Raw genomic sequence first — 14,697 nt, forward strand, 5'->3', positions numbered from 1 at the left:
GAGTTGTTGTCACACGAATGTTTACTCCATAACCATTTTGTTTTCTATATGTCATATTTTGCCGCATTTGTTGCTTTCCCCACATCCTTCCTTTTGTCTATATTATTATGATATTCTCCTGGAAAGAACTCTTTTTGAATAAAAGGGATCAACAAACCCATTACCTTACCTTTAATATAGATCAGTAAACATGGGCATAATTATGGGTGATTATTCAGACTAGTGCACACATTTTACAGTTCAAACAAGGCAATGCCGAGCATGGCATCCCCTCGTATGTAACATATTGGGGACAAATATGGACACTATATTTGTATATGACACATGCAGAAAATGGTAAATTGAATATGCATATTTGATACATAAACTATTTTTTTAGAAATCAACCAAAACATTCAGTAACTGGAAATACCTTTAATATTGTCTTAGAATCACCAGTTAAAAAAATGAGTAACCAATTGCCAGTGTATTATGCAATGTCAAGGAGAAAAAACAAGTCCATCTGCATGACCTTGACCTTTGGCCTTGAACGTAAAAAATGTCAGATCATTACAAGGAGGAACAATATGCCAAATGTGGTTAAAATCTTTTGAAGCATATTGCGTTTAGAGTGTCCACAAGGGTGATATTGCCTTGTATTACAACTACCACTGTGACCTTGACCTTTGAACTTTAAAGTCAATAGCGCTTAAGATATTCTTAACGAGTAACACCATACCAGGTTTTGAGCATTTTGGTTCTAGAGTGTCCATAACAATTTTATCTACACGCAACTTACATGTAGTAGGCGAGGGGATAATAAACTAAGTTTTATATGAATGAGACTAAAAGATCGATTTCCCGCCATGCATGGCAGACTTGTACAGAAACGATATGTTGTCGAAATTCTGTTCGTATCTTTTAGACATCGTATGGCCATCGCGCCATCATCGTAATCCATCGCGCCATCATCGTAATCCATCTTGTAGCCTTCGTAATCCATCGTGTAGCCTTCGTGATCCATCGTGTAGGCTCCGGCTGAGATATGAAGCTTAAATACCCGTCTTCGGTTAACCTTCATATGTCCATCTTTTGCTATCGTATATAATTTCGGCACCATCGTATAGACTTCGTTATTCATCGTACTTGCTTCGGTCACTTTTTGGTATTTTAACGAGATCGGGACCAACTTCGTACGAACTTACAATTTTCGCATTCGGGTGTCCATCGTATATAAAAATCGGGACAGTGTGACGCGGGCATTAAGGATACATAAATTTCTATTTTTAGACGGTCATAGTGCAAACAGTAAAAATAACGTTTTAACATGTTCCTTGGCCCAGTTGGTCCATAGATATTATGATAAACACCAAATGCATTCGATATATATGTATCGGGCGTAAAAACGCTGTCAAAAAATGTTTTTTCAAAGATTGTTGAGAATAAAAACTCGTGGAAAACAAAACGTCGGAATCAAAAACAATCGCGGTAAGGAGTTTTATTTCGAGTTGAAACATTTAGAAAACTTAACCTGCGGTCATGAAAGTCGTTTAACTTGTACAAAAGTAATTAATAATGTATGTACGTATATTTTGGAGTTGTGAGAAGGATATTTGTAAAACAACCTGAAATCGATACTTTGATTGTCGTCAGCAAGATTCACTTGTTGTCGAGTATCGAGTTGCGAGTTGCATGTATCGAGTTGCGAGTTACGAAAGTTGAGTTGCGAGTTACGAAAGTCGAGTTGCGAGTTAAGAAAGTCGAGTTGGGAGTTAAGAAAGTCGAGTTGCGAGTTAAGAAAGTCGAGTTGCGAGTTACGAAAGTCGAGTTGCGAGTTAAGAAAATCGAGTTGCGAGTTACGAAAGTCGAGTTGCGAGTTAAGAAAGTCGAGTTGCGAGTTAAGAAAGTCGAGTTGCGAGTTAAGAAAGTCGAGTTGCGAGTTACGAAAGTCGAGTTGCGAGTTAAGAAAATCGAGTTGCGAGTTACGAAAGTCGAGTTGCGAGTTAAGAAAATCGAGTTGCGAGTTACGAAAGTCGAGTTGCGAGTTAAGAAAGTCGAGTTGCGTAATTACATAAAAATGTGGAAACGAAACAATTTGGGTTTTTTTTTGGTGTAATTGTTTAACAATTTGGAACGATGTTTGCTTATAGAATTGTATACAGTATAGTTGATTATTTTTGTTGTTTAGACTTAATATGAGTTTCTTGTAAAAATAAAATGGATTGCTTACATAATCACTACGTATAGTATTTTCTGAAGAAGCAGATAGCCTTTTGAAATACAGCGGATGGCTTGCAAATTAGTTATTATTTAATTTCATAGCTAGCACCGTCATATTAAACGTAAAGGTATAGATAGCAACCAAACTATAGTACATATGTAAGAGACCCCTTCTGCAGATTTCGTTTAATGTGTGCTTTTTGGGGCAGCTACAGAGCCCGGTATATTTGTTTGGGACCGCAAAATTTATTCTTAGGCAGTGACACTCAAAATTGTGGTCGTTAAAATTATATATAGATATAGGAAGATGTGGTGTGAGTGCAATATGTCTACATTGGCTAGAGATGAAGGGGACATAATGGACGTACATACAATCAGTTTAAACCCGCCACATTGTTTGTGTCTGAACCTTTAGCCGTTGTTGCTCTTGTATATATCTATCAATTTAGGTTCATCTTTATATTTAGGAGCATAGAATGGCGTCCATATTCTTGATCTAATGAATATTGTGTTTCGGGGCCTGCTCGGGGCTCCCTCTAGGTGTGTGATTTCTTGCTGTGTTGAAGACCCAATGGCCTTTGGTTGATTTGTATATTTTGGTTGGGTTTCTGTCTCTTTGACTCATTCCCCGTTTTTGTGTCTCTTGACGGAGTCAAAAAGCTAGACATAGGTATGCTGTTTCCAGCGTCCGAGCGGCGACGGCAGCGGCTGCGTCAACAATTAATGTATTAGTTTGTAATAAGGTCTAGTTTATGGTAAACTACTTGTGGTAAGTCAATGATATTTGGTATGCAATTGTATTAATATTGGCACATCTCATTTCAAAAGAGATTGTTTTGCCTTGTTCCTTCAGTCATGGTTCATTAACTTTGGATATTTGCAAACCTTACATTTCAAAAGTGTTGCTATTTTAATTTCAACATTTGCATTATTGAAATTACAAAAAAGCGTGTGATAGCAGATTATTATTCTTTAGTCTATACATGTAGATGCCAAAGATACTATTGTAAAAACTACTTTTGCGCCATTTTACACGTACGATTTCATTGGAAAGTTTAAAATGTGTATTGCTATACGTGAATAAGATTTTTTTAAAGTATTCCTCCTGGGTATTGGGTAACTTATAAAACTTACTGAGTTACTTAGGTGTAAAATTATATAGTGCTCACATGTTTGAGATTGTCAATTATGAGCTAGTAAAACGGTTTCCGTTAGTTTTCTAGAGTTTTCAATTTGGATTGTTTCACATTTTTCATGTTTGGGCCGTTTATAGCAGACTACTAAGAATTGATTTTGAAGGCCATACGGTTGTCTATGGTGGCTTTATAACACTTCATTTGACCTTGATAGTGCCTCATTGCCAATCTTAAAAAGTCCACTTCCTGATGTGGTTTTAAAAAGATCGATCTTTTTTCAGGTGAATGTTATATTTAGATATGATTTGATTTGATTGTTAGTGTTTAAACGCCACTTTTAAGCACCGTATTTAGGCTATTTCGTGCCGGCCAGTTTTTATTGGTGGAGGAAGCCGGAGTGCCCGGAGAAAACCACCGACCTTCGATAGAAAAACTGACAATCCTAGTCAATTAAGATAGGAGTCGAGTGGACCCTCCCGAGCGGGGTTCGAACTCACAACCTCAGTGATTACAGTCGCAACTACTTAGACCACTCGGCCACCGAGGCCACCTATTTTTAGATATGAAAATAAATCTGTGCATCTTCAGCGTGTTTTAAAATGATGGATTGAATAAGAAAAGTAAACATAGATTCCTCTACTTTTGGGATTATCTTCTTAATCGATAAGTTCTATTCCTTTGCTGCAAATCCTCATCTTCAAACGCGGCCGCATTGACCGTTCGTTATTTAGCGATAGTCTACACACAAGTCTGTGTGATGAATGAACCAAAAATAAGATTAATAAATCAATACGAAATTCCAATGAGCAAACTATTGTCTCCATGACCACCGTGTATCATCAGTACACCGGATATAGGTACTAACCAAGCGGGCATGATCGATTTTGATCTTACAAGGTAACGAAGATCTTTGTCTTGCTTTATCAATATTCAATGTACATTTCTCAACATCTGAAATTCCTGCTCACAAATAATTTTTGCATCGATTTTTTCCTATTCATAAATCAACTTTGATATTCAAATAAGAACAATTAACTTGTTCATGCGCAAATAGTTGTGAAAGTCAACACCCAATTTCAATTTCGATACAGTTGTTGAGACATTTACATGTTTTATCTGAAAGAAACCTAATACAGGGCAACAGTAATGGTTACCAATCATAAACCTACCTGTGATTACTCATTCTTTGAAACTGTTTGGGTTATAAACGAGTATAAAATAAAGTTTTTGTGTACGGTGTACAACAACTTAACTATGCACCGTACATAAGGATTTGTGTGGTCAGCTAAACACCGTACACAACGCTTCTTTAGGGATAAAATATCGAAAAATAACATATGTATGAAAGATTTCAATGCTAATTATTGAAACAGCTATACTTATTACACACACACATTGACCTTCTATCAGAAAAAGAGTTGAAATGAATATAGAATTATATCGGATGAGACGAGGGCCAACTTCTTTTACAAGTATTTGCACATGCTTTTAGTAATCCCTCTTGTTTTGGGAAAATAATGAGACATCTCTAATCATCAACCTACGATCAAATCATTTCTTAAAACAACAATTATGTTTAGATTGAAGTACACATTGATATTATGTGAACAAAACAAAGATTTTTCGTTACCCGCGTTTAAGATCAAAATCGCTCACGCCCGCTTGGTTAGTACCTATATCGGCTGTACGATGATACACGGTGATGACTTTCCGTGTGTTATAGTCCGCGCGAGATGCAGAATTTAATTTACTATTCTATTTTTAGAATTATTTGTTTACGATATATAAGGTTGACAAGGTTATAAGGTAATTTATAATCAGACCGGGTTTTTTTTATGTTGTATTGAAAACGCACTGGATTAAATAAGATCGATCTCATCTTTTTGGGATACAGTATTTTTTTATTTTTTTTCAAATACTTCCAAAATTTAACTTATACATTATATCTTATACATGTAAATAAGTATCACATATAACTCTTTCAAATCCCGCAATCGCGGGAATAACTAAGTTCGGGTACATGCATGCTTTGTTCAAACCTGGAAATTCGGGGTCAAAAATATTTTTGTAACTCGCAACTCGACTTTCTCAACTCGCAACTCGACTTTCTTAACTCGCAACTCGACTTTCTTAACTCGCAACTCGACTTTCTTAACTCGCAACTCGACTTTTATAACTCGCAACTCGACTTTTGTAACTCGCAACTCGACTTTTGTAACTCGCAACTCGACTTTTGTAACTCGCAACTCGACTTTCTTAACTGGCAGCTCGACATTCTTAACTCGCAACTACACTTTCTTAACTCGCAACTCGACTTTCTTAACTCACAACTTGCAACTCGACTTTTGTAACTCGCAACTCGACTTTCTTAACTCGCAACTTGCAACTCGACGATAAGAAACCCTCGTCGTCAGCAGGTGCACGACTGTAACTTATTATTTCTCGCTGCCGTTTGACACTCAACCTTTCATTACCGAGTGGATCAGAGTTTTTTACTATCGTTTTAGACACTCTTGGGAGTCTTTGTTGCTACGGGTTTTATTTCTTTTCATTGAAAAGCTGTTTTGCAGTATGAAGGTCGACAAAACGAAAGTCCACTTTTATTTAAAATAGAACCGGATATTGACAAAATTGACAGCTGAGTCTATAAATAGTACGGTTCATAAAAACCCGTGTTGTTACATCTCCGAGCTTTTTTATTTAACAGAAAAGTGATTTTGAAAGATGAGACAATATTCTTCATCTTTTTATTCGTATTTTAATCGAGTAAAAATTATTTTCCATGATTTATCTCATCTTCCAACAGAGGCTTTTAAAAGTCTGGTTCGATCAGTACGGAAGCCGATAAGGGCCATTAAAAAAAAAAATTATATCGTAATCGTAATTTCGACATAACATGTCGTTATAACGACATCGCTATGTCGTAATTTCAACATATCATGTCGTAATAACGACATCACTATGTCGTTAAAACGACATAGCTATGTCGTTAAAACGACATAGCTATGTCGTAATAACGACTTCACTATGTCGTTATAACGACATCGCTATATATAAAATAATATGTATTTTGATTGCCAAGAGACTAAATGACACAGAAATTAACAACTTTAGGTCATCATAATGCCCCCAATAATTAGAAAAGCCCCCGCATAGTCAGCTATAAAAGAGGGAGGAAAGATACCAGAGGGAGAGTCCCCGAAATGCTGTGTGGCAGACAGAGTTATTTATTAATTATTAGCTCCCTTAGTAAAATCCAAATTTCATATTTAATGTATTTCATGTTAAATAATTTACATGAAGCTTAATAAGTACATATTTGTTAATTGCATATAAATTTTGCTATTTGAATTCATTGGTTAAAGATTTTTATTTATATTGTAAAGTTTAATATTTGCTTATATATTTTATAGATCCCTTCTAAGTTTAATAAGGTACCGGCCGTGGAAGGGCTGTACAACCAGACAAGGTTGATATAAACTTCCATTTGTTGGAAGAATAATATGTGGAATTATATGAGGACTGACATTGCAAGCTAAGCATTCCATCTCCCTTTAAATAAGCGCAAACTTCATGGCTTCTTGTAATAAGGGTGAATTGCGGCGTCGAAAAGGGTGTTTGACTTCGATTAATTTTTGCAAGTTTTATTCGGTTTTTCATATTGTTGGTTGATTCTGGTTCTGTTCGTTTTGTGATGTCATTTTATCAAAAATTACCTCGAGTTCTGGAAATCGATTTAATAATGTTTAAGTTATTTCAACTAAAAATGCAGTTCTGTCGCAAGTAATGTAGGAAGGAAAGATGGGACGGAAGTAGATGTTTACGGTTTTCCATATTTTTTTTTATCATAGGATGTTTAACTTTCAAGGTGCATATCATCTGTCATTGTAAAGTTTCTATATCTTGATTCAACCCCAATACAAATATATCTAATACTCTGCAAGTAATTCGAACATTTTTACCCTTGGTTAAATTTGAATAGAATTGTATTTTCCCTGGCACATAAGTTGTCGAAATACACCCCTTCAATTACTTGAACCTTGGCTTGAGAATTATTTCCCAAGTCATCTATAGTGTTTAACTTCTGATATACATTTTAAAATATAGTAATCTACTCCTGGATCGTCCGCGAAAACGGCAAATATAATCCCGAGTTTTTATTAATTCGATGAAACGGTTTTCGTCGCTGTTTGGGATTCTTCTTTCTATTACCTCCATTTCATGCACAAGTTTATATTGACGAAAAGTTTCGGCTTCGCTAGTACAGGAATTACTTTCATCACGACAGTTATAACATGAATAGCAGGACAAATCGCGAAGTAAAACATTCCGTGAACTGGTATTAAGTGTTTTGATATTGGTGATTGCACCTTACTGAAGTGACGACTTTGAATGATCTATTTTGGAGTACTTCCGTTACATAAATTTTAATTCGCATTTTACATTTAGAGGACTGTCTTGGTGTCTCCAATTTGTCTTTGCAAAAGTTTGACGAAGTTCATGTAATGGGATATTTTCCCCATTTCCCAATTCTTTTAATTAAATCGTTAAAAGCTATAAACGATTAATAAAAATTTAACCTGTGTCGAACCTATGTCCCCGGGAGGAATCTATAGCAATTTGCACTATAATATATAATATAATTCTTTTTTTTCGGCAGCAATCATCAACCTCTTTTTCAAAATTTCATAACACGATTTGTTTTAATTATCATGAACATTTAATTGAAAATTTATCACATTTAACGTCGGAAATTAGCGTCTTTAGGATTTTAGACGTTTTCAGACGTTTGGACAAATTGGCTACCGTTTTGTAGTGTGTGGAAGCATTTCATTCCTTTAAGACCCAAATATGTAGTTATTAAGAAAAGAATCTTGGCATTTTTTACTCTTCGTGTATCTAACTTTTGTTTTGATCAATTATAAAAAATACGCGTTAACTGCTTCACTGTAAAATCTTAATTTAAAACATATTTGATTTTATTGAACCATAAAACTAATTTTTGACTCTTCACATTTAACATAATCCGCTTCGCGGATTATTCAATGTGAAGAGTCAAAAATTAGTTTTATGGTTCAATAAATTCAAAATAGATAATAGCCATTCATTAAATAAAAAATACGCGTTAACTGCTTTGAAAAATGAAATATCAACTTGGACAAAATGGCTACCGTTTGAAAAACGACTGTGTAGAGAAGATTTTATTGAATCAGCAATATTTGAACTCACATGAGGCAAATATTTGTACTTTTGTTAGATATTATTATTGTCTTACTCTTTTTATTCATCAGAAGACAGAAAAAACACCAAATTTATTTATAATTGATTAAAACAAAAGTTAGATACACGCAGAGTAAAGAATGTCAAGATTCTTTTCTTATTACCTACATATTTGGGTCTTAAAGGAATGAAATGCTTCCACACATACAGCTTTATTTTCTTTATCTTTATTCTCTGTCTGTACGGCTCTTCCACGACCGGTCACTTATTAAACTTCGATGGGATCTATAAAATATATAAGTTTCTCACTGAAGGTATCCAAAGAGGGTAACCAAAGATTGTGCGACGATGCAAATATCAAACTTTACAATATAAATAAATATCTTTAACCAATGAATTCAAATAGCAAAAGCTATGCAATTAACAAATATATACTTATTAAGCTTCATGTAAATTATTTAACAATGAAATACATCAAATATGAAATTTGGAGTTTAACCAAGGGAGCTAATAATTAATTAATAACACTGTCTGCCACACAGCATTTGGGGACTCTCCCTCTGGTATCTTTCCTCCCTCTTTTATAGCTGACTATGCGGGGGCTTTTCTAATTATTGGGGGCATTATGATGACCTATAGTTGTTAATTTCTGTGCCATTTAGTTTCTTGGCAATCATAATACATATTCTTTTATATATAGCGATGTCGTTATTACGACATACGACATAGCGATGTCGTTGTAACGACATGTTATGTCGAAATTACGACACAGCGATGTCGTAATAATGACATGTTATGTCGAAATTACGACATTCTATGTCGTAATTACGACATAATTTTTTTTTTTGAATGGCCCTTATCGGCTTCCGTAATTTGAAGACCTTCCAAGAAATAGCAGGGCGAAACAAAACCAATAAAAGTGCCGTGGTGCACTTTACATTTAGCATGTGATTATTTCCTATATTCGTGGAAAACGAATAAATGAATAAATAATCATCACAAAAATTATTTTAAATAAGTAAACCTAATAACCGTTTCGTTCGTTTTTGTGCATTCAAAATTTTGTACAGTAACAGGTTTCTTCTAGCCATCGAACAAGATCTCGTCTCCCTTCTTGTATGACGTTAACGCTAATGTTACAATAAGGTACAGCCACCAATATTAGAGTATATGATGATATGGAAAAATATCAGCAGATTTAGGTATTCTTATTGGCTTTCAGGAACAAAGAGAAAAGAAAAAAGTAACTTTGGAGCTTGATATTGTATATATATTGTTTGAGACCGTATGTCGCCAATTTCTGAGCTTAATATATTGTATATATATTGTCTGAGACCGTATGACGACAACTTCGGAGATTGATATATTGTAAATATATTGTCTGAGACCGTATGTCAACCTGTAGATGACTTTTAATTTTGTTGTATTGTTGGCTTGCTGTGTCATTAACGTATATCTCATATCCATCTTTTATTCGCAATGAATTTAAAATCTTGGAAGTTCACTGAAAGGATTCGATTTGAAAAAGAGATAAATGTTTTGTGAACAAAACTCATCTGAACATTGAAAATGACGTGTGTACCAGTTATCAACTAACATCTGTGAGGGGGGGGTCGGACCTTTATCGGGACTCCGGGATCGGGTGTTTTTAAGCTCGGGATTTCGGCATTGATCCTTTCGGGATCCGGGAATTCTTTTTACGAATTGAAAATGAAAATGAAACGGGATTTCATGTTTTTTAATAAGCCCGGGATTTCGGGATCAGAACCCCTCCGACTACCCCCCCCCCCCTTTCATCTCTAGTATATCTCAGTGTAAGGCATTTTATTAATATTAACATTATTATAATGTAGATTTAAACAACCACTATCATTGGTGGTGGTGGTGATAGATGGTGATGATGATGATGATGATGACGACTATAGTGACTGTGACAATGATGAATCAGACTGTAAAATACCAGAAAATATTGTGGACAGCATGATATTATCATTTAGCAGAGATTAAAAATTGAAATGAATAAAAAAAAAATGAAAATACAATGATTTGATTATCTGACACCCACTAATAAACATCCAATTATTGCAGTCAGAAGTAATTAGGAGCTAACCTGTATTCAGATTTAGTGAGTTTTGACCGTTTAAAATTTGGGCCTGTAAAATTTCAGGGTGGGGGGGCTGCGGATTTCAGAATGTACAGGGCCCCCTGGCCTGAGCTATGAAAATTATTTGAGTTTGAAGACTGTCATTTTTTAATAGATTATTCTTGTGTTCAAATAGCAAAAACTGTTTAGCTTATTGGGGGGGGGGGGGGGAGGGGGGCAAGCTACGCCACACTGCCGAATAACCTGACGTCAAGCAACAATCACTTTTTAATTATCAATTATGACGTCAATTTTTTTTAAATTGTGATGTCAAATTTTACGGGAACTTGTGTGATTTTAAGTAATGGTGGACAAATTTGCATACAAGTGTAAATACGTCTATTTCTGTATTGTTTTAATTTTTCTGGCATTTTTCCTTATATAATATATATCTTTTTAAAAATATTGGTCATTCTTTAAAATTTTCATAAATTTATTTTACCGTTGATTTTACTGTAATCAGAGTCGGATTTAGGCCCCCCTTATGGAGCTAAATTTATTGTTAATCCAGACTTTTTACCGGTTCCACTCCAAACTTTTCAAAATATGTTATCTTGATTATTTGACGAATAAATCTAATATACTGTAGGAGTAGGAAGACCCAGCAAAACATTAAAATCACGTGATTAAAATAGCCTTTGAAAACGTCATAATCATTTGGACAAGGGCAAAATAATAAATTATTCATTTATTTAATGCTACATTGTATGTCTTGTATTACCTGGACAGGATTCTATTTTCAAAATCTCCCCCCCCCCCCTCTCCCAAAACATAATAAAATGATCGTCCCATGACCTTTCAATTTTCACGAATCCTACAATGCGTGTGTTGTTACATAACAGAAAGGAATGGGTGGGGGTGGGGCAGGAGGATGTTGAAAATGAATAACATGACCAGGTAAGAATGAACAAAAATACTTAGCACTGGCATGACTGGATAGACATATAAATGCAGGATGTTTGCGGATCTACTTCAAGTACTTGTGTACAAAAGTGAAATTACCGTATGACTTTTGTGAAACGCTAGCCTGAAAAAAAGACAGCCGCCTGTGCATTTCAACAAATGTCATAAAACAGAGATGTCTTACCGACTTTATTGAATTACCGTCCAAATTTTTCTTCTGTGTCGTCAAAGCACCGTACTTTCCATTTTCTATGACGTCACATATACATATGGTGAAACACTTTGTGACGTCTTTATAATGGAAGGCTTATCTGTAAAAGGAATTCCCTCCTTCAAAGGAGCACTTTTTTTCAGAATCGGTTAAAGCTTCAAGACTCAGATTATATTTACAGGACTATATTTACAGAGGACTAGGATATAAAAAAAGTAAAAAAGAATACGTCCCGTGGGGTGCATGTTAGCTACAGTACAGTTGACCTTTTCGTTTGCTAGAAGGTAGGGTCTTCAATATAACTGTATTGCAAAAAGTAATACCCTGACTGGTTAAAATCCAAACATAATAGACATATATATAAACAAGAAACAAACAATACATGAAAAAAGTTCTAAACAAGCCAAGTAAATTATTAATGAGGAGGCGGACAGGGTAAAAGGAGACAGGGAGAGAGGGGTGGGAGAAAGGAGAGAGGGGGCGGGAGAAAGGAGAGAAGGGGCAAGAGAAAGGGGAAAAGGGGTAAAAAAAAGAGACAAAAATGAAATCAAAAATGTATATGAAAATTATTTAAGTTTAGCTGGAAAACAATTATCTTATTAAATTAGCTAATAAAAAGCTTCAAGAAAGTGCTAATAAAAGTAAAATAACAAAAAAACGAACTCCGAGGAAAATTAAAAACGGAAAGTCCGTAAACAAATGGCAAAATCAAAAGCTCAACACACATCAAACGAATAGATAACAACTGTCATATTCCTGACTTGGTACATACATTTTCTTATGTAGAAAATGGTGGATTAAACCTGGCTTTATAGCTAGCTAAACCTCTCACTGGTATGACAGTCGCATAAAATTTCATAAAATGTCATAGTAACGAAAGCGACCTCATAAATACTACGAGCGTCGTCACTAAGGGAGCTACCATTTGATTATTATTGGGGGTTAGGATGAAAAATTTTGTCCTGCATTTTTTTTAGTTGTAATCTCTGTCCTGCCTTTTTATTTTTCACTCTATTCGGTCCTGCCTTTTTTTCTTCTTAGTTTATCCTGACTTTTTTACATAAATTTTCATCCTACCTTTTTTTTTTTTTTGCCAAGTTGCTCATCCTTCCTTTTTTTTACTTAAAACTCCTGTCCTGCCCCCGCCCCCATAAAAATCAAATGGTAGCTCACTAATTAATTACGATCTCTCATATACGGAGAAAGACTAAAAACTAACAATTTCCAGGATTTTATAACGATCTCTCATTTACGGAGAAAGACTTTTAAACTAACAATTTCCAGGATTTTATAGTGAGTCCTTGCAAGTATAGAGACACATGTCACCACCCTTGTTTTTTGTTTTTTTTTTTTGATAAATTGCTTCAAAGTTGACCAATATGCATAGAATTTGGCAGATAAAGGATGACGTTTCTGAATATAAAGTTATTTTTACTCAGAGGTATTGAAAAAATATCTAACGGGATCTGAATCGTGTTTGTTATTTTGTTTTTACTTCCCTGTCTGTACGTTTCGTAAATTTCCTATTAATTCTACTGATTTAATTTTATTTCGAACTAACTGGGTGCACATTCAGCTTAGAAAAAAATTATCTTCAACTTAATCCTACCAAACTAGACAAAGATAATGCCATCGCTACTTCCATGCATGGATAAAGTGCTTCACAAATTTGATTCAGTAAAGTGGCAAATATTGCAGGCATGTTCAGGACGATACAATACAATTTGAAATAGTTGTGTCTAGTTGTGTCTTAAAGAAGAAGAAGAAGAAGAAGAAGAAGAAGAAGAAGAAGAAGAAGAAGAAGAAGAAGAAGAAGAAGAAGAAGAAGAAGAAGAAGAAGAAGAAGAAGAAGAAGAAGAAGAAGAAGAAGAAGAAGAAGAAGAAGAAGAAGAAGAAGAAGAAGAAGAAGAAGAAGAAGAAGAAGAAGAAGAAGAAGAAGAAGAAGAAGAAGAAGAAGAAGAAGACATATTTTTAAGATAGTATATACTCTGTATGATGTAAACGTGTGGGTTGTGTGCGGACAAACCTTGCAAACTGTATTTCAAAAATACATTTGAAAAGACAAAGTTCAACATTCTGTCATTCGAGAAAATTATACAATAACAAGCATTCTGTGAGTATTGCATGGCAATACATAGTCCCCTACCGGTTAAAAATTCATTGTAATGGAACGAAATTCTAACTTGATCTAAAACTTGTCATGGTGTAAACTACATAAAAATATAAAGTCAAAATCTTCAAGCATGACGGAAAAAATTGTTGAAAACTGATTATTTAAGTGAATTTTCTATGTCCAAAGACCATAACTCTGCACAAAATCATCAGACCGGAACAAAATTCCAACTTGATCTGTAACTTGTCATGATAAAAATATATACTAATAATCAAATCAATATCTTCAAGAATGACAAACAAACCTACCACTAAATCCTTAAAACAATTTACCAAAGAAAAGGAAAAAAATCCAAAATGTCATATGCATTTTGTCTTTCATTTTTTTTTTAAATGAGTTATTTCCTTTTGAACAGAAATCTACTATAATTAATAAGTATTTCATCAAAAATTTAATCCTAGGGAAAGGGCTTTAACTGAACAAAGAGAAAAGCTAAAATCGTGAAAATTGAACTTGACCTGTAACTTGTCATGATAAAACAATAAACCAAATATCAAATCAATATCTTCAAGCATGAAGAAAAAAAAGTGTGGAAAACTGATTTGCCGGACTGACAGATGGACAGACAGACAGACGTACATAAAAAAAATCCTGACAATATGCACACTTTTGGTATATATATATATATATTAACACCAGATACATAATGTAAAGTCGAAGGTAAAAAAAATATAGCACTAAGAAATAAATTGTATGAACCCTTAGCTATATA

General features: G+C 34.4%; 1 protein-coding gene across 1 annotated transcript in view; it reads right to left on the reverse strand.

Annotated features, from left to right (window-relative positions):
• The window catches only part of LOC143084329 (uncharacterized), a 165,412-nt gene extending 153,514 nt beyond the window's left edge, over positions 1-11,898 (reverse strand). Inside the window, exon 1 of the mRNA XM_076260740.1 lies at positions 11,786-11,898. The gene's annotated coding sequence lies outside the window, so the exon portion shown is untranslated. The remainder of the gene's footprint in view (positions 1-11,785) is intronic.
• Between the last annotated feature and the right edge of the window lie 2,799 nt (positions 11,899-14,697).

Source organism: Mytilus galloprovincialis, chromosome 7, assembly GCF_965363235.1.
Source record: "Mytilus galloprovincialis chromosome 7, xbMytGall1.hap1.1, whole genome shotgun sequence".
NCBI lineage: Eukaryota > Metazoa > Mollusca > Bivalvia > Mytilida > Mytilidae > Mytilus > Mytilus galloprovincialis.